Here is a 21,599-nt window from a genome sequence, read left to right as displayed (position 1 = left end):
GTCTTTACCTCTCTCTCTCTCTCTCTCTCTCTCTCTCTCTCTCATTAGACAGAGCTAGTGATCTTTTTAATTATCTCTTTACATTAATTAGCCCCATAGACCTGCCTCATACACTACATAACCAAAGGTATGTGGACAATCATGGGCATTAACATGGAGTTGGTCCACCCTTTGCTGCTATAACAGCAGACTGCTGATGGTGAAGCATGATTCATCACTCCAGAGAACACATTTCCACTGCTCCACAGTCCAACGGTGGCAAGCTTTGCACCACTACAGTTGATACTTGACATTGCGCATGGTGATCTGAGGCTTGTGTGCGGCTGCTCGGCCATGGAACCCCATTTCATGAAGTTCCTGATGAAAAGTTATTGTGCTGAAGTTGCTTCCAGAGGCAGTTTGAAACTCAGTAGTGAGTGTTGCAACCGAGGACAGACGCTATACGCTTCAGCACTGGACGGTCACGCTCTGTGAACCACTTCACGGCTGAGCCTTTGTTGCTCCTAGACGTTTCCACTTCACAATAACGGCACTTACATTTATTTAACTGGGGCAGCTCTAGCAGGTCAGAAATTGTACAAATTGACTAGTTAAAAAGGTGGCATTCTGTGACGGTGCCACGTTGAAAGTCACTGAGCTCTTCAGTAAGGCTATTCCACTTCCAATGTTGTTTATGGTGATTGCATGGTTGTGTGCTCAATTTCAATACACCTGTCAGCAACTAATTCACTCACTTAGGGGTGTCCACATACTGTTGTATAAATAATGTATGTCACTGCACCAGATTAGCTTTGATCTCAGCCCTACAAGAAAGGGCTGCCTTTAGGACTGGTAGGGTTAGGGACCAGGACCTATTTCAGGGCAAAACTATCAGCTTGCATTGCCAAGTAAGTGGTGCAACACCCTCATTATAGCATGACATTAGGCCTACCTTTAAAATATGTCCTGGTCTTCATCCTGGTAAGGTAAATTGTTTACCAGTTTTGCCAATAGGAGGATTTGTATTTGTAAAATGTATTCAACTAATGTATACCATAAGTGACTCATGAGCAATTAAAATGTGTCATCCATCGTGGTCGTGACTCGTGAAACATTCAATATGGCCGTCTCTCTGTCTGTGACTTCAGCACCATGGACAGCATCACCGCATTCAGATTCGAGAGAGTTCTCCGCAGAAGGCAATTGTACAATTTCATTGCATGACATTGCAAAACAAGTCACGTTTTCACTTCCGCAATGTCCTCCAGAAGTTATTTAGAATACTAATCCCCAGGAGGTCCAGCCATGCTAGCCTCTCCTAGCAGGGAAATTGAGCATATAATGCACTTTTTCTCATAATGAGAATTATGAGGACTGGTAATTGACTACATATACATTCTGATAGCTCAGCAGGATGCTTTTGACATTAATTAGGCTTGCTTAGCCTCAGGACCAAACTTCCCTTCACTTCGTCGTCCTACCTACTGTACGTCTTTAAATGGCGTGTTTTGGAAAGTGAGTAGAGGGCGGGACGGTAATTCTCGAGTGTGAGAATCTAGTGCGAGCCCATCAGTTGCGCTGAGTAGCGCGAACAGAGCGGCGCTGTAGAGAAGCGCGTTCACAGAGAGAGGGGGATAGAGAGAGAGAGAGAGAGAGAGAGAGAGAGATTGAGCCATTCCGGGGACAGAGAAAGAGAGCGCTACACTGGTAATAACCTTCTTATCACCTTACCATCATCATCACGAGCATCTACTGGATGTACTAAAACCAAACGGTGTTTTGCTGTATATGAGACTTTATTTGGGATTATTGAGATATTCTTTGAAGCTTTTTACGGTAATGAAGGTAAGAATAGCTGATTTTTTTATATTTTTAAATAATAATATTCTCTGTTCTTTATTTTACTGAGTGTAACCGGTAAAACGACTAATGTATTCTACAACAGGTTTGGGTTTATTTTGAAATCTCCAAAAGGTTATCTTTGGACGAGGGGATACAGTGAGGCACATTCATTTTGAGTCGACCAGTTTTGGGTGATGTTTTAGACTGATGTGGAATTCTAGGACCGCTGGACGATTTTTTGGAGAAGAAGAACTCTCCTTATCAACAAACAAAGTAAGTAACTTATATGGCGTTTGAAACAAGCAATTTGTGGATAAGGTCAATGTATAATTATTAGGCTACACATATAGCTCGTCGTGTTGAGGAGGGAAACGAAAGCATGGCAAAGTTTCAGTTCATTTAACGGCTGTATAAATGCGCTCACACATTGCTCCGAACATTCTGGGACTAGTCATCTGAATACAAGGATGAGGAAAGCGTCACAATATGAACTATCACCACGAATGCATAAACTTGTAATTATACAATGTTCCAGTAAACGAAGGAACGAACCCAAATCCTGTAACTAATCATTGTTGGTCACATCCTCCAGACTGCCCTCGTACCTGGAGCAGGAATTGAGCGAGAGGAGGAGAGAGCATCACGAATAGGCTACCATCGCTTTCCGTTGATATAGTCTTTCTCGGAGCCCTATGGTTGAAAATATATTTTGAATGATTGGAATAGTTTATGCAGGTTTATTGCAGCTGATATAGTCTAACAATTTAACCTTACTTCAGGTGATGAAGATCAGTGTTGTGGGAAACGCGGGCATGTGGCCGGGCCCTCTGAGTTGGCTGTTCTTTGTAATGATTCATATTTGTATTTCAAGGACAACCCTTCAAATGTAGATTAAGGCACACGGTCAGAGGTAGGCTATAGAACTATATTCGATTCGAAGTAGCTAAACCCTATAAGAGTAAAAAATATGAGCACTAATTCATATATCACATTATTTTCTATAGGTAATGACAGAAAACTCCAAAGCTGAAAAGTGTGTTTGACCTTTAAGGCATTTCGAAGAAGCAGCGTGTATGTTAAAGTCTTGCGGGATTTGATGTCATATTAAACCGTACCCCCAATGAGATTCCCCCTCAATGAGACAGAATCTCGGTGCTGAGTGAATGTGACAGATAGGGAACGCAGCGGAGGGAGGCAGAGAGTTCAGTTCACAGTGTGAAATACATTACCCCCGACCGACTATCGACAGACACATGAACCTTCACCTGTTCTGTCAAATAAATTGCACAACATCCCCCCTCATAGATTTAACTCAAAATAAAGTTTACAACCACACCTTAGTGCTGAGCTATTAACCAAAATGTCAGTTATTTTTTGCTTTTTAAACAACTAATTGTCTGATATTGGTTCAATTATTTGAATTCCATTTTTTAAATATTTTTTGTTAATGTGAGTTCAAGAGTGCCACAGAATGAGTCATAATACCCATAAAACCTAGAGGTCAACAGGGAAATGGTTCCAATCAGGGAAATGGTTCCAATCGTTTTTCCTTCATTCATTTTTCCCATAGGGGATTTTAGAAACACTTAAAATAAGGGCTGTGTTTTGTCTACTGTAGGCTTACCCTGGCATGAGGTTTTGATAACTGTGTAAATCTCTATAGGACGAGGTGACTTTCGTCAATATATTCACCTGTATTTACCCCCCAAAATGAAATGCTAATTAGCTGCTAATTTGGCTATCATGAAGAACTCCAAGTTATTTTTATTTTATTTAACCTTTATTTAACTAGGCAAGTCAGTTAAGAACAAATTCTTACTTACAATGACGGCCTACCCCGGCCAAACCCTAACTTGGACGACGCTGGGCCAATTGTGCGCCACCCTATGGGACTCCCAATGGTGGAAAAACGATTGGAACCATTTCCCTGTTTGACCGCTAGGGTTTATGGGTATTATGACATCTCCACTATGGAGCTCTATGGGCAGATTGCTCTGCAGTTTATTTAGAGATAAATCAGATAATGCCCTAACTGTAGAATGTAGTAGGGAGTTGTAATTTCCAACAGGCCAATGTTCCACATAGTTTAGTGCAAAAAACATAATTAACTACAATGACCACAATCCATTGCGCAGCTACATCATCTGATCTGTTTCTTTTACGCCTGCTATGAAAGCGTGATAAAGAGGGGATTTGCGAGGGTTCTCTACCTGGAAATACATGATCTAAGTGATTGGATGTTGGTATTCAGCAGTCATAACAGTAGACCTTATTTTCTTTTAAATACTAAAGTAGTGATTTTTGTCAGACAGCATAGTCAGCAGATCTATAGAGATGAGATGATGACTTGGAATAAAACAATAGTCATCAAATTAAACAAGTGTAAAATTACACAACTGAATTTTTTTGATTAAAGTAAAGTGAATATATGATGGTTAATAAGCAGTAATGGACAGTCACTACCATCATGGGACTTTCATTGTTTTATTATGTGTTGTTACAGCATTCAACCACCATAATGCATGTTGAATTTAATCTTAAAAAAAAAATCTTGATCATTTTTTAATAATCGAACCAAAACCACCTCAAAAAAGCACTTTGTGGCACTGTTGATGCCACACAGTGCTACAGGCCAGTAGGTCGAGGGTTCACCGACCACCACAGACGAGCTCACTCTCCCAATTTCATGGTTTGCATTTGACACCACAATCAATAGGCAATCTCTACAAACAGAACATACATACCTCCCTACATTACAGGCCTACTCAGTATCAAAGGATTGGCTTGACAATCACCAAACTTTATGGTTTTGAATGGCCGCTGCGCAGTTTGGATTGATTGATTTTATTTGTTAATTTAAAAAAATCTATACATACAGTGCCTTCAGAAAGTATTCAAACACCTTGAATTTGTTACGGTAAAGCCTTATTCAAACATTCATTAAAACAAATTTTCCTCATCAATCTACACACAATACCACATAATGACAAAGCAAAAATAGTTGACATTTTTGCTATTTTATTAAACATTTAAAACTGAAATAAAACATTTACTTAAGAATTCAGACTCTTTACTCTGTACTTTGTTGAATCCCCTTTGGCAGCGATTACAGCATCGAGTCTTTTTGGGTATTACGCTACAAGCTTGGCACATCGGTATTTGGGGAGTTTCTACTATTCTTCTCTGCAGATCCTCTCAAGCTCTGCCAGGTTGGATGGGGAGCGTTGCTACACAGCTATTTTCAGGTCTTTCCAGAGATGTACGTTCGGGTTAAATTTGGGCTCTGTCTGGGCCACTCAATGACATTCAGAGACTACTCCTGTGTTGTCTTGGCTGTGTGCTTAGGGTCGTTGTCCTGTTGGAAGGTGAACCTTCCCCCCAGTCTGAGGTCCTGAGCGCTCTGGAGCAAGTTTTCATCTCTGTACTTTGCTCCGTTCATCATTGCCTTGATCCTGATTAGTCTCCCAGTCCCTGCCACTGAAAAACATCGCCACAGCATGATGCTGCCACCACCATGCTTCACCGTAGGGATGGTGCCAGGTTTCCTCCAGACGTTAAACTTGGTATTCAGGCCAAAGAGTTCAATCTTGGTTTCATCAGACCAGAGAACCTTCAGTGCTGCAGGCATGTTTTTGTACCCTTCCCCAGATCTGTGCCTCGACACAATCCTGTCTCGGAGCTCTACGGACAATTCCTTCGACCTCATTGCTTGGTTTTTGCTCTGACATGCACTGTCAACTGTGGGACCTTATATAGACAGGTGTGTGCCGTTCCAAATAATCTCCAATCAATTGCATTTACCACAGGTGGACTCCAATCATGTTGTAGAAACATATCAAGGATGATCAACTTAAGCAGGATTCACCTGAGCTCAATTTCAAATCTCATAGCAAAGGGACTGAATAGATGTTTTGTATTTTTTATAAATTTGCAAACATTTCTAAAAACCTGCTTTTGCTTAATCGTTAAAGGGGTATTGTGTATAGATTGCTGGGGATTTTTTTTCTTCATAAATCCATTTTAGAATATGGCTGTAATGTACCAAAATGTGGAGAAAGTAAATGGCTCTGAATACTTTCCGAAAACATTGTATATTATACACATTAGAAAGATTTCTCAGTGACCAGGATTGCACAAAAAAAGTCTGGGATTTTTTTTCCATTGTGGTCCCTATAAATTAATACGTAGTGCGTATAAAAATAACTTCCCATATACCAAATAAAAATTACAAGCTAAATGGGTTTCCACCTCATTTGCAACTCTAGGCCTACTGTTGGTTTTGCCACAAAAAAATGTTTGCTTAGGTATAGGGAATGTGCCCACTCTGGTATTGGTATGTGCTCTCTAGTCAACAGCTCGCAGATGCAGTGTGGATATAGCCTACTACATGAGATTATGGACAAACGTGGACAAGATATTATTTTGTTGACAAATGGCAGCCAAACATCAATCATGTCACCAGAATAAGACCCTCAATATTTATTGAAAGAATCATCAAGCTCATCACCCTGTGACGTTCACCTTTACTGATTTCATCTGTACCCTAATATTCTGCATGCTTTCCCATGATGTCATGACATTATTTATCTGACATGTACTTTACTCAAAAAGGTTGGATGGAAACCTGATTAATGTTAAGCCTTTTTGAAGATGCTGGAATGATATTTTAGACAAACGCTGGCATGCCTAGAGAAGACTTGAAGTACAGTGAGGGAAAAAAGTATTTGATCCCCTGATGATTTTGTACGTTTGCCCACTGACAAAGAAATGATCAGTCTATCATTTTAATGGTAGGTTTATTTGAACAGTGAGAGACAGAATAACAACAAAACAATCCAGAAAAACACATGTCAAAAATGTTATAAGATGATTTGCATTTTAATGAGGGAAACAAGTATTTGACCCCTCTGCAAAACTTATTTTAGTACTTGGTGGCAAAACCCTTGTTGCCAATCACAGAGGTCATGTAGTTGGCCACCAGGTTTGCACACATCTCAAGAGGGATTTTGTCCCACTCCTCTTTGCAGATCTTCTCCAAGTCATTAAGGTTTCGAGGCTGACGTTTGGCAACTCGAACCTTCAGCTCCCTCCACAGATTTTCTATGGGATTAAGGTCTGGAGACCGGCAAGGCCACTCCAGGACCTTAATGTGCTTCTTCTTGAGCCACTCCTTTGTTGCCTTGGCCATGTGTTTTGGGTCATTGTCATGCTGGAATACCCATCCACGACCCATTTTCAATGCCCTGGCTGAGGGAAGGAGGTTCTCACCCAAGATTTAACAGTACATGGCCCCGTCCATTGTCCCTTTGATGCGGTGAAGTTGTCCTGTCCCCTTAGCAGAAAAACAACCCCAAAGCATAATGTTTCCACCTCCATGTTTGACAGTGGGGATGGTGTTCTTGGGGTCATAGGCAGCATTCCTCCTCTTCCAAACACGGCGAGTTGAGTTGATGCCAAAGAGCTCCATTTTTGTCACATCTGACCACAACACTTTCACATAGTTGTCCTCTGAATCATTCAGATGTTCATTGGCAAACTTCAGACGGGCATGTATATGTGCTTTCTTGAGCAGGGGGACCTTGCGGGCGCTGCAGGATCTCAGTCCTTCATGGCATAGTGTGTTACAATTGTTTTCTTGGTGACTATGGTCCTAGCTGCCTTGAGATCATTGACAAGATCCTCCTGTGTAGTTCTGGGCTGATTCCTCACCGTTCTCATGATCATTGCAACTCCACGAGGTGAGATCTTGCATGGAGCCCCAGGCCGAGGGAGATTGACAGTTATTTTGTGTTTTTTCCATTTGCGAATAATTGCACCAACTGTTGTCACCTTCTCACCATGCTGCTTGGCGATGGTCTTGTAGCCCATTCCAGCCTTGTGTAGGTCTACAATCTTGTCCCTGACATCCTTGGAGAGCTCTTTGGTCTTGGCCATGGTGGAGAGTTTGGAATCTGATTGATTGATTGCTTCTGTGGACAGGTGTCTTTTATACAGGTAACAAAGTGAGATTAGGAGCACTCCCTTTAAGAATGTGCTCCTAATCTCAGCTCATTACCTGTATAAAAGACACCTGGGAGCCAGAAATCTTTCTGATTGAGAGGGCGTCAAATACTTATTTCCCTCATTAAAATGCAAATCAATTTATAACATTTTTGACATACGTTATTCTGGATTTTTTTGTTGTTATTCTGTCTCTCACTGTTCAAATAAACCTACCATTAAAACTATAGACTGATAATTTCTTTGTCAGTGGGCAAACGTACAAAATCAGCAGGGGATCAAATACTTTTTTCCCTCACTGTAGCATAATCAGATTTGTAACGTCTACACAGGGAGTCGGGAAGCAGGTGCAGTTAGTGAATTTAATATGAATGAACATAGAACGATATAAAAGAGAAACGTTGGACAAGGAAACATAACCAATACTGGCTGATAACTGATAACAAAAGAGTGCTATATAAAAGGGTAAGTAATCAGGGAGTAATGACGTCCAGGTGTGACTGATGATGAGACACAGGTGTGCGTAAAGATGGGTTGCCATTACCGGTGTTAGTAGACCAGCGACGTGGAGCGCCGGAGAGGGGGAGCGGGAGTAGACGTGACAGTACCCCCCCCCAACGTGCGGCCCCAGACGCAGGATGATGCCAGCCGGGAGGACGGCCCAGAGGGCTAGGAGCAGGCCGGTCCGGACGATGAAGGTGGAATTCTCAGATGCTGTTGGGACCCAGCACTGTTCCTGTGGACCGTATCCCTCCTAGTCCACCAGGTACTGGAACCAACCCCCATGATGTCAGGAGACCAGAAGTGATCTGACGGCATAGGCAGGGCTCCCCTCGATGTCCAAGAGAGGCAGAGGGGTGTCGTGGGGGACGACATCAGCCAGGGGACCAGGAGCCACTGGCCTGAGGGGGGAAACATGAAAAGAGGGTGATATCCGGTAGTTAGTGGGGAGTTGTAATCTGTAAATTACCTCGTTAACCCTCCAGATGACCTTGAACGACCCCACACACAGGGGACTCAGCTTCTTACAGGGCAGGCGGTGTGGGAGGTTTCTGGTGGAGAGCCAGACGGGATCACCAGGTTGCATCACGGGAGCCTCACCACTGTGGTTATGCGCCTGCTCTTTCTGATGGTGGACGGTGCACTGGAGTCTCATGTGGGCATCGTTCCATACCTCTTCTGCGCACCTGAACCACTCATCCACCGCAGGAGCTTCGTTCTGGCTCGGAGTCCACAGCCAGGTCCGGCTGATAACCCAGAACACACTGGAAGGGAGTCAGCCCAGTGGAGGAGTGTTGCAATGAATTATTCACCCCAAGGAACGAATCGGGACCACTTCTCCTGCCGGTCCTGGCAGTGACTTTTCAAGAACCTCCCCAGTTACTGGTTCATCCTCTCCACCTGCCCGTTAGATTGAGGCCGGTACCCGGAAGGGAGGCTGACCATGACCCCCAGCCTTCCATACACAAGATGTGAATAGGGGACCACAATCTGAGATGATATCCTCTGGAAGGCAAAAGTGCTGAAAGACCTGCTGGAACAGTGCCTCAGCGACCAGGAGAGCGGTAGGGAGACCAGAGAAAGGAATGAAACAGTATGATTGAGAATCTGTCTACAACCATCAGAGGGGAGATTAGTGATGAAATCAATGGACAAATGAGACCAGGGACGCTGAGGCACGGGAAGGTGAAGGAGTTTTCCTGCTGGTGCATGCCGGGGAGATCTAGATTGAGTACATAGTGAACATGAGTTGACATGGTGTGTAGAGTCCTGCACCAAAGTGGGCCACCAATATTTCTCAGAAAGGGATTGAGTGGTGGCATCGCTGACCTGGGTGGACTGCTGGATGGGCTGGGGTGCTGGCTCTGTAACGTTGATGCAGGGAGTCGGGAAGCACGTGCACTTAGTGAGTTTAATATGAACCTACATAGACCGATACAAAACAAGAGAACCGTCTGACAAGGAAACATAACCAATACTGGCTATATAAAGGGTAAGTAATCAGGGAGTAATGAAGTCCAGGTGTGACTGATGATGAGACGCAGGTGTGCATAAAGATGGGTTGCCATTACCGGTGGTTGGTAGACCGGCGACGTTGGGCGCCAGAGAGAGGGAACGGGAGTAGACGTGACAGGTTATGACATTTTGACTGGTTGTGTTGATGGCACACATAAAAGGTAATATATTTTAAAAGTTAGACGCTAAATATTTTGGCTATAGTACAAGGAATAGCCACTCAGATTGGAGAGGAGGCAGAGAGCGTAACTGGGCTTGCTGGGAGCGTATGTGGCCACACTGTTATAGGACGACTTGGGAGAATGATGATCTGCAACAGCCAGCGCATCTCAGTATCAGAAGTAAAAATACAGCCAGACTGGCATGCTACTGTGCCTTTCTATACCTTATGAACTGCCCAGAGTTCCACAACTGATCCAAACGGAATTATTAAACATTCAAATTACAGGGCTTTTGCGCCATTATTTCAATTACATTTTCACTGCATCCTAGAGTCGAAATTTGTACTCCCTTGAAAACAATAATGCAATAATTCGTTGCATTGTTGTGTTGTAGGCTTGTCTAGGTAGGATAATTGTATTGTCCCTAAACAAGATTAATAGGGGAGATTTTTTAGCTGCGTGTCTCATGTTTAAATGTGTTTTTCAGCTGCATATCAGCTATTCCTATTTGTTTTTGTGGATTCATATTGAAAATTGATGCAGCTTGTAATGCTTTTATGCGTGGTATGATTGCTAGTTAGTCTACTGCAGATCTGGACAAACAATCCACTATTGTCTCTATGAATGGTGGAGAGGGCAGAATAGATAATTAGACTGGCAGACTATATTGACCTGTGGTATAGTAAATGAAAGCGTAGTGCATAAGGGAAGTACCAAAACACCTTTATATAAGGGAGGCGCATGTTAAAAGATTAGTACATTTGTCTATGATGGGACAAAATGATATAATAAAATGTGCAAAAGAGCGAATGTAAACCAGTTAAAAAACGCACCACACTCCCCTGTGCCCAATAAAAAAAAACACAACCCTCCGCAAAGCAAAAAACAAAAGGGTTGTATACATTTTAGTCCCAAATTTAGATCTGTCCCTAACGGTATCTCATGCCATCTTCTCATATCCGTTGGCCTTGAATAATTAAACGCATATATAACGGAAAATGTAGGCGATATATAGTAACGCATCCTTTGACTTTAACAGTGACGGGTTTAGCCTAATGCCAACAGAAATTAGATGGAAATCTGACTACGCTAGTGGAGGCTGCTGAGGGGAGAATAGCTCATAATAACGGCTGGAACTGAGTGAATGGAATGGCATCAAACCACATTTTGTATGTATTTGATAGCAGCCATTAAAACGAACCCGTCCTCCCCAATTAAAGTGCCACCAACCTCCTATGGACTATACCTATAGTTCATGTGTGTAGCCTATAATTAAGCCGTTGAATATGTAGCCTAATATAAGGCATGCACATTACATAAAACATATGTCGTGTCTATGGCATCATTAAACTAAAGACTTAGTTTATCAAATCAATTCTCTGTAATTATTATTACGTGATTAACTAATCAGGTAAATGTAATTAACTAGGAAGTCCGGGCACCAAGGAAAATATTCAGATTACAAAGTTATAATTTTCCTAGTATAACATTCAGATATTTTAATATCTGATCAATTAGTCTTCTAATTAATGAATTATTTTTTACCTCACGTTAGTCTCATTCCAAACGTCGTAAATAGTTGGTTATCTGCACGAACCCAGTTTTCACTATTAATCATCCATACATCAATTGTCTCAATCAGTTATTTATTAACTAACTAAATAATCACAGAAATGCACACACAAACAAACAGTAGATATTGGTTACAAGGAAATGATAGGGGATGTGCCCTGGTGGGCTAAACTGGCATGGCAGCTTGGTAGACAAAAGGGAAGGGGGTGTAGACTGAGAAAGGTGGGAATTACGCAAATGAATCACTACACACTCAATAATTCTAACAATTGAAATGCTAATACTTTGCACATGAACGCTCATTCATTCGGGAATAATTGCAACCAATATATATATTTACGCTCAGTGTGTCGCCGTGATCTCTGTTGGAAAGTTTGTTTCTGTTGGAGAGTTTGTCTGCTGTCTCTCTGCCGTGGTTAGAATGGAAGTTCAGAGTAACATTCAGCAATGTTGTTATAGATAGATGTCTCGGCGGTTGTCGGTCCTCGCATTGACGGGTACATAATTTCTAGCTGCAGAATAGTAATTAGTGTCGAAGAGTAGCTCTTATTCTGTCGGATCGATAGTCTCAGAGGTTAACCACATGGTATGGTTAAAAGATTCAGCAATCTACTCAAACCTTAGCTTATACTGAGGTTTATGGTCTCTCCTCAAACCTTAGCCCTCTCGTGGTAATCGAGGTAAGCTGGTCTGAAGGGAATTCCTCCCGGTGGGGGTTATATTTGTAACAGTAGAAAGGGGCTGTCCCATGACGCCAGATCAATGTCTGTGCTCATGGGGTGGGCCAATAATTTAGTTAAACTCCAAAGGGAATTGGAGTTTCCTTCATTAAACAGTTTAAAATCACATTACATAATTTCCCAAATAGTTACATCTTTACTCATTCATTTTATACAACAATTAGATGCAAGCCTCACAACTGAGACTCTTGTATAAACAGAGTTATGGTAATATGGCTGTATTGTCTTTCCTGATTTCACCAAATTGTACAAAATGGACCAGTTTGTAGCTGGCTACTTCACCGACCATTTATACCTTCTCCAGAACATGGATATTGTTCAGTTCTCAAGTTCTGTGATGTGGACGAAGTTCCTTTGTTCTCTCTATGAAAACTCACTCTCTCTTATACTCTGGCCATGAGGAGAGAACTCCTCTAGGAATTTATGACCTGCCTAACAGAGCCTGTTAGCAAGGGGAAGACAGAGAGGTGGTGAGAGAGAAAGGGGGATGGTGCAGAGAGAGGGGGATGGTACTCGCTATCCCCAAAGAGGGAAACGTCATGACACATACTTTATCTGTTTTAACAGCAATTACAGGCCTAATATGCAGGGACAAAAAAATCTGACTAAGCATAGAGTATATTATAATGGAGTCCTTGAATATGTTATATAACCTCTTAAACATTGTTTTAATTCAAGAGATGGACACCCGATCCCACAGTATTGTGCTCCCAATAACTCATCCTGATTGACTGAAGCAGGTCCAGAGAGAGGCAGCATGGGCCATTTTCATAGAGAGACTAGCTGGATATCAGGTTTCATGGAACCATGGCCCCTTAGCTAATTATCACTACCACTTCTGAATGGCAACCTGTGTACCTTATTAGCTGATACTAGGTCTGCTTCCCCATAGGCCCTGGTCAAATATAGTGCACTATGTAGGGAATATGGTGCCACCTGGAAGATGCACACTAAGCCTTCTGCATCTATATATCTCTCACTATGGGGTAAATGACATGGACATACTGTAAATCAATTCATTACAGGTCAATACACCCTTCCAAACCCTTTGACCTCTCTCTTATCTCCAGATGGATTTACCTTTAGACAGTGGTAGTTAGCATTGCTACAACTTCTCATTGACATTTTTTACATTTACATTTTAGTCATTTAGCAGACACTCTTATCCAGAGCGACTTACAGTAGTGAATGCATACATACATTTCATTTCATACATTATTATTATATATATATTTTTTCTTCTCCGTACTGGCCCCCGTGGGAAACAAACCCACAACCCTGGTGTTGCAAACACCATGCTCTACCAACTGAGCCACAGGGAAGGCCTGACAGCGCTAACTAGTACCTTATCAGCTAATACTACAGTACTGTATCTTACATTTTAGTCATTTAGCAGATGTTCTTATCCAGAGAGACTTACAGGAGCAATTAGTGTTAAGTGCCCTGCTCAAGGGCACATCGACAGATTTTTCACCTAGTCGGCTCGGAGATTCAAACCAGCAAACTTTCTGTTACTGGCCTGACGTTACTGTCCCAACGCGCTTAAGCGCTAGGCTACCTGCCTCCTCACAGTGGAGCAATAGCGTTGACAGGACATACCAATGGGTCACTAAGCCTTTCCAGGACATGTAACCTCTCTCTAGACCTACTATCCCCAGAAGGAATCACCTTTAGACAGGCCCAGAGAGCAGAGCAGGCTCAACGATAGCAGTTGTCAATATCTGCGTCCCAAATGGCACCCTATTCCCTATATAGTGCACTACTGTTGATCAAGGCTCTGATCAAAAGTAGCTTACTGCATAGGGAATAGGGTGCCATTTGGGACGCAGTCCAATAGAGAGCAGGCCCAGGATGGTGGTTGAGTATTGTCAATGAGAGCCACCACAATGTATTAGCATTAGAGAGTATCGGTGCCCAGAAGTCAACAGAAGGCTTACTGCTCTCTGCAAATAGATTAACTTCTCAGAACAGGCAGGTGGTTAAAGAGTCTATTGTGTGTCACCATATGTTGCTCTGGTAACACCATGATTGGACTAGGCATTTGTCTGGGGCTGAAGAGACCATGGCAGGAGACCAGACAATGACAAGGGCAGCAGGCTGGATGAGTACACACGTTGGCCTACTACTGTATGTAGAAGGATATAAGGCTTATCTGACTGAAGACAATGAAGGAATAATCTTTTGTATTGCTCTTTTGAGCTCACGAAAGAGTACAAGATAAGTGTTTGGTTAGACTTATGACTTTTAAATGGATGGTTAATAAAGGCCTCATGTCGTGTTTAGGTCACTGGTAGGGTAATGAGTTCCCTTTCAGTCAGTCAACTTCGGTACAACATACTATTGGGGCATCACACTCTCACGACTTCGGTTGAAGGATTTACAATCACGCCTGACAAGGCCAAAACAAGGCCTCGCTGGAAGCCCTGCCTTCCACAGGTGTTAAGCTTGAGGATCATATTCATTCCTTCAATTATTCTGCTCCTTACCTCGGTGTGAACAGGAACGATTCACGCTACTAAATCAAAGAGTTGGAACATGAGACTGTGTTGTGCCAAATAAACTGTCCCTTAGTGGGAGATGGTGCTCACCCCCTGGACAATGCAGCATTAGTACAATCTCCGGGGAAGCCAATCCCCCAAAAAATGGTGTATTGTGTTGTGATAATTGTGTTGTTTGCTCTATAACCTGTTAGTTCATATGCCTTGACACCGTGATCCTGTATGTAGGCCTAAGGCCAAGACCATAAGAAGACACAGTGACAGAATAAATTCAAGCACACATTTGTTTCATTACAAAACCGGAGAGCAACATCTGTCCAGTGAAGTCCACAAAACATATTACATGTAACAGACAGTTACATGACCTACAGCGTGGTCAAGCAAGGTGTCATGACTGGCCTGTGAGGATCAGGTCTACAGAGATATCTCTCCCTCCCGCAGAGGGAAAGAGGTATGGCGGTGGGGGGTTTTATGACCTCACGCCAATCGCAAATTATAAGGCAGCAGACCAACTCCTTTCTGGTCTCTAATGTGAGAGATCAGTATGTCTGTGTGCCTTGTGAAGAGTCTACAACCCAAAACTGCAGAACATCAAATAAATGGACTTTGGGACAATATATTTCATTATCCGAATGGGTGGGAATAATTATGGACGGGATATGAAAAGTAATGTCTATTTTATGATGTTATTGAAAGTTAAATGAGGATGTTATAACGAAAACATTGGAACTTGAAGCGTTTTCATAATGTCTGTATGTTGGTAGAGCATGGTGGTAGAGCATGGTGTTTGCAATGCCAGCATGGTGTGTGCAACGCCAGGGTTGTGGGTTCGATTCCCACGGGGGGTCAGTACAAAAAAAAATGCATGAAATGAAATGTATGAACTGTATTCACTACTGTAAGTCGCTCTGGATAAGAGCGTCTGCTAAATGACTAAAATGTAAATGTAATGATGTTTACATCCTTCACTTTGTGTAGAAAATATCCAGATTAAAGAGAATGTTTTTGTGATGATGAGACTGTGATTTTAGTTGTCTAACGAGATCATAGTAAATTGTTATACCTTGCCTTATAACTAGCTACGCCCCAGGAAACCCAGAGAGCGTGTCATAAAGACGGAAACGCCACCTATCTACCCTAGGGTATAAACATGTGAGTTAAGAATTTACATATCAGACTAGAGGACCATGAGCTGCAGCCAATTAGTGGACGACCCCGAAACGCAACATGAGGTTGAAGAGGTCAAATTAACCTCTTAATCACGTAATAATAAACAAAGTAAATTATTCGATAAATAGCATGTCATCGCATTAACAATAGCAACGTCATGACAAAGGTAATGTTCCTGACATTTTCGAACTACTAAACAACTTTTGATTTCGAACCATGGAGGGTTACCTCAAATCACAAAGAAAACAGAAGCTGCTTCCACTATTCCAGCACCATTTCAACTTCAACATTTCAACATCATCTAATCACCTATGTTTAGTCTAACACATTGATAACTAAAAGATACCAAAAAATATTTAGTCCAATCAATGCCAGCTAAATATGATGTGGCTGTCCATGGTACTGATTTCTCTCTCTCTCTGTGTGTGTGTGTGTGTGTGTGTGTGTGTGTGTGTGTGTGTGTGTGTGCAAGTAGAAAAATGTGCGTTGTGTGTGTGTGTGTGTGTGTGTGTGTGTGTGTGTGTGCAAGCAGAAAAAAACATGTTGACTCATGGCATCCATCTTTCATGTTGCCTAAACGGTGTATGACTCTATCATACAGTACACACTTGTAGTTTTTGTTGTCCTAGTCTACCTGGCTGAAATACTTGCATGCTAGCCTAAATTCCTTTCATGGGCAACGATACGCCAGGCCAGCTAGTTAACATTAGCATACTACATCTAGTTACATATTGAACTTCCATCCTCTCAGGCCAGGGGCACAATCGCCGTTATAATCAGTCCAAATCCATGGCTAATTAAGGAAAAGGATGATTTTAGCTTGCTAACTAGCCACCGAAGGACAGCAATACAACGAGATGCAACAATTCATTTTTAATGACATTTGGCTTGTGATGTGATAGTTCTGAAGCCAAATCCAAACTGGCTTCCCTTTACTTTTTTGGGGGTGATCCAGGAACATTGACAGCTGAGCTCACTCAGTTTAGCTCAACGCTGATTGGCAATCATTTTATTTTAAAAGTTATCAAGGGAGGCCAAATGCAATCAATGCTATGGGCGTCAACAATACCATACTCTTTCTGACAAGAGAGCATCAGAATAGATACACTACACAAACTAAGACAGAGGGCCACTCTTTCATTCTTTAATGCTTTAACCGATAAGATACATTCAGCTTCTTACGAATTGAAGGAAATTTATGAAACACCGAGACGACAGTAAAATGAATTTGTATCATTTTTAAAAATTGTTCTCTGTAAATGTTTTGGGGAAGCCTGGCTTCCTTTGGCATCCATGAATACACACTCCTGGGACATTGTGTGTTGAAGTTTGTATGGCTTCCCAATCACAAACAATTAGTTAATTCCTCAAATTGCTTGGCCTGGCTATAGCAATAAATATGATGGCTGACGTGACCGAAACAACACAGTCTAACAAGCCAGGTTTGGGTTCGTGACCATGCCCTAATGCTTTAAAATATACTCACCTGGCGTAGAATTCGGCACCGCTGCCTCACAAACACACTTGACCGCCCTCAAGTGATTTAGCCGATCGCGCCACCTCAAAAGCTAGCTAATGAAGGAACGCAAGCGAGACACTTCAAGCTGAGGAATAAGTTTCACACAACCCAATGTGCTACATTCACCCCTCAAACTTACTCAACAGCAACCGCAGCACAACTGCAGATCCAGGTCATGGCACAACTGTAAAGGATGTCACACCTGGGACGAACTCTGGCTTGGATAAGCACTGCTTGCCTCTCTTCACAGAAGGGTCTGGGTCCCACCTTGGTGATCCAGTCCTAAGCAGAATTTTGAGACCAGGCTTGCTAACAAGCGCTGCATAGCATGCTAGCCAGGTTAGCTAACCCGCTAAGGCAAGATAGCTACTACTAGCTATTCCTGCCTCCCCATGGTGGAGTTGCTTGGGTAGCTCTCTTGTTTAGTGTACATAGCATTAAATTGCTTGGTTATTCTTAATGGACCATGCTGCGGTCAAAGAGGCTAGCCTAGCTTAGACTAATGAGCCTCCTGGCTAATGTTGGCTACCATGTATAACTTCCAGTGAATGACACTTACTAGCATTCCCCCGGGGCATTGGCAACCTATTCCTATTTTAAATTCCTGGAGTTGGAGGGAGTAAAGGAAGCGGGGGTTGCGTGATGCCAGTGCCCTGCGTTTTGTCATGGCAAACGGGGCACTATGTCAGCCATTGCCGGACACCTCTGTGCCTATAAAGGGGCCGGGCTTCATGCAGGCTATACAGTCTCACAGAAGCATGCATGTGTATTGGAAGCTTGCCCGTGTTTCATGCCCCTCTTGTCCCCCGCATTCCATGGTGTTCACTGGGTTCAAGGGGTATATCAATCTCCCCAGGGTGAGAGTAATAAGTTGGGCAATTTGCTCTGTTGTGGAAATATTGAATCAAATATTTCTCAGATACCGGAGCTTGAAAATTCAAATAGACTTTGTAACAAAAGTAACAAAGCCGAACAATTCCATTCTCAGTACTCTGCTTTTATCCACTTTATGTAAATGATTAATACCTTCTAGCCTTCTAGCCTTCTAGCCTTCTAGCCAATCTTATTGTCTTGCTTAGTTTCCATTCTCTGATTGGCTCAGACATTAGGGCATATACTCTATTGGTGGCATGACACACAGACATGCACACTCCTACTGCAGGTCAATTGGTGCCTATAACTGATTAGCTAATGTTCCTGTCCAAAGATCTTTACAAGTTCAGGCCGATGTTGTCTATGTATGATTAACCCATGTGCATGTCCAGTAGCCTTCACAAGATCATATATGGCCGAGACCAGTCACGTCTGTGTTGGCCTACCTTGCCTCATCCACACGGATTCTGCTTACGATCCGTTTTTTACATGTCTAATGGTTAACTCGATGTTGATCAAGCTTTGTACATTCACATGGGCTCAGCCTTCATTCTGCTTACACATGTCTAATATTTAACCTCTATGGGCTAGGTGGGACGCTTGCGTCCCACCTACGTAACAGCCACTTGCAGCCTGTGGCGCGATTTTCAAAACCTTAAAAATCCTATTACTTCAATTTCTCAAACATATGACTATTTTACAGCTATTTAAAGACAAGACTCTCGTTAATCTAACCACACTGTCCGATTTCAAAAAGGCTTTACAACGAAAGCAAAACATTAGACTATGTCAGCAGAGTACCAAGCCAGAAATAATCAGACACCCATTTTTCAAGCCAGCATATAATGTCACCAAAACCCAGAAGACAGCTAAATGCAGCACTCACCTTTGATGATCTTCATCAGATGACAACCCTAGGACATTATGTTATACAATACATGCATATTTTGTTCAATCAAGTTCATATTTATATCAAAAACCAGCTTTTTACATTAGCATGTGACGTTCAGAACTAGCATACCCCCCGCAAACTTCCGGGGAATTCGCTAACATTTTACTAAATAACTCACGATAAACGTTCACAAAAAGCATAACAATTATTTTAAGAATTATAGATACAGACCTCCTCTATGCACTCGATATGTCCGATTTTAAAATAGCTTTTGGTGAAAGCACATTTTGCAATATTCTAAGTACATAGCCCAGGCATCACGGGCTCGCTATTTAGACACCCGGCAAGTTTAGCACTCACCATAATCATATTTACTATTATAAAAGTTTGATTACCTTTTGTTGTCTTCGTCAGAATGCACACCAAGGACTGCTACTTCAATAACAAATGTTGGTTTGGTCCAAAATAATCCATCGTTATATCCGAATAGCGGCGTTTTGTTCGTGCGTTCCAGACACTATCCGAAATGGTAAAGAAGTGTCGCGCGCATGGCGCAATTCGTGACAATAAAATTCTAAATATTCCATTACCGTACTTCGAAGCATGTCAACCGCTGTTTAAAATCAATTTTTACGCCATTTTTCTCCTAGAAAAGCGATAATATTCCGACAGGGAATCTCCTTTTCGGCAAACAGAGGAAAAAATCCAAAGGCGGGGGCGGTCGGGTCACGCGCATAAGCCCAGAGTCCCTTGATCGGCCACTTGAGAAAGGCGATAATGTGTTTCAGCCTGGGGCTGGAATGATGACATTCTGTTTTTTCCCGGGCTCTGAGCGCCTATGGAAGACGTGGGAAGTGTCACGTTAGAGCAGAGATCCTTAGTAAAAGATAGAGATGGAAAAGAAGTTCAAGAAATGGTCAGACAGGCCACTTCCTGTAAAGGAATCTCTCAGGTTTTGACCTGCCATTTGAGTTCTGTTATACTCACAGACACCATTCAAACAGTTTTAGAAACTTTAGGGTGTTTTCTATCCATATGTAATAAGTATATGCATATTCTAGTTACTGGGTAGGAGTGGTAACCAGATTAAATCGGGTATGGTTTTTATCCAGCCGTGTCAATACTGCCCCCTAGCCCTAACAGGTTTTAACCTGTTATGGATATGGGGCAGTATTTTCACGGCCAGATAAAAAACATACCCGATTTAATCTGTTTATTACTCCTGCCCAGAAACTAGAATATGCATATAATTGTTTGATTTGGATAGAAAACACCCTAAAGTTTCTAAAACTGTTTGAATGGTGTCTGTGAGTATAACAGAACTCATATGGCAGGCCAAAACCTGAGAAGATTCCAAACAGGAAGTGCCCTCTCTGACCATTTCTTGGCCTTCTTTAGCCTCTTTATTGAAAACAGAGGATCTCAACTGTAACGTGACACTTTCTAAGGCTCCCATAGGCTCTCAGAAGGCGCCAGAATGTTGAATGATGACTTTGCAGTCCATGGCTGAAAAACAGTAGCGCATTTGGATAGTGGTCGATCTGAAAACAATGAGACGGGTGCGCGCGTGCACGTGAAGAGTCCATTTTACATTTTCAGTCTTTGAACGAAAACAACGACTCCCGGTTGGAATATTATCGCTATTTTACGAGAAAAATCGCATAAAAATTGATTTTAAACAGCGTTTGACATGCTTCGAAGTACGGTAATGGAATATTTTGAATTTTTTTGTCACGATACGCGTCCGGGGTTCGATTTCGGGGTTCATATGAAACACAGAGACTGTTTATGGGAAAACAGCATGGTCATGTCCAACCCTGCTTGTTCTCTTGACTCCGGTACCAACCACCAATCACCTACAGGGCCCATAACCTGTATCACTAGACAACTCTTAGGGACTAGTGAGCTTCAGGCAGGAATCAGCAATGAATCCCGGTAATGAATCCCAGTAATGCACCACATATAGGGAAGACCTGCCCCCTTGTGGATAGAGAGTGTTAGAGAATTTCCAGTCATCTGATGATTTTCAGTACCTATACTCTTCTCTTTGAAGTAGAAAGAAGAATCGATATAAGGTTAACTTCTTACATCTAGACGTTCCGCTAGCGGAACACCGCTCCAATATCCAATGATAGGGCGTGGCGCGAAATACAAACTCCTCGAAAATCCGAAAAATTCCATTTTTCAAACATATGACTATTTTACACCATTTTAAAGACAAGACTCTCCTTTATCTAACCACACTGTCCGATTTCAAAAAGGCTTTACAACGAAAGCAAAACATTAGATTATGTCATGAGAGTACCCAGCCAGAAATAATCAGACACCCCTTATTCA

The 21,599-nt window shown here is 42.2% G+C and overlaps 1 protein-coding gene across 1 annotated transcript in view; it reads left to right on the top strand.

Annotated features, from left to right (window-relative positions):
• Window positions 1-1,570: 1,570 nt before the first annotated feature.
• Window positions 1,571-21,599, top strand: part of LOC106608239 (neurexin-3b) — a 607,554-nt gene continuing 587,525 nt past the window's right edge. The window contains 1 exon segment of the mRNA XM_045721094.1: window positions 1,571-1,824. The gene's annotated coding sequence lies outside the window, so the exon portion shown is untranslated.

This window comes from Salmo salar, chromosome ssa06, assembly GCF_905237065.1.
Source record: "Salmo salar chromosome ssa06, Ssal_v3.1, whole genome shotgun sequence".
NCBI classification, from domain to species: domain Eukaryota; kingdom Metazoa; phylum Chordata; class Actinopteri; order Salmoniformes; family Salmonidae; genus Salmo; species Salmo salar.
This window is presented reverse-complemented; position numbering and strand designations above follow the sequence as displayed.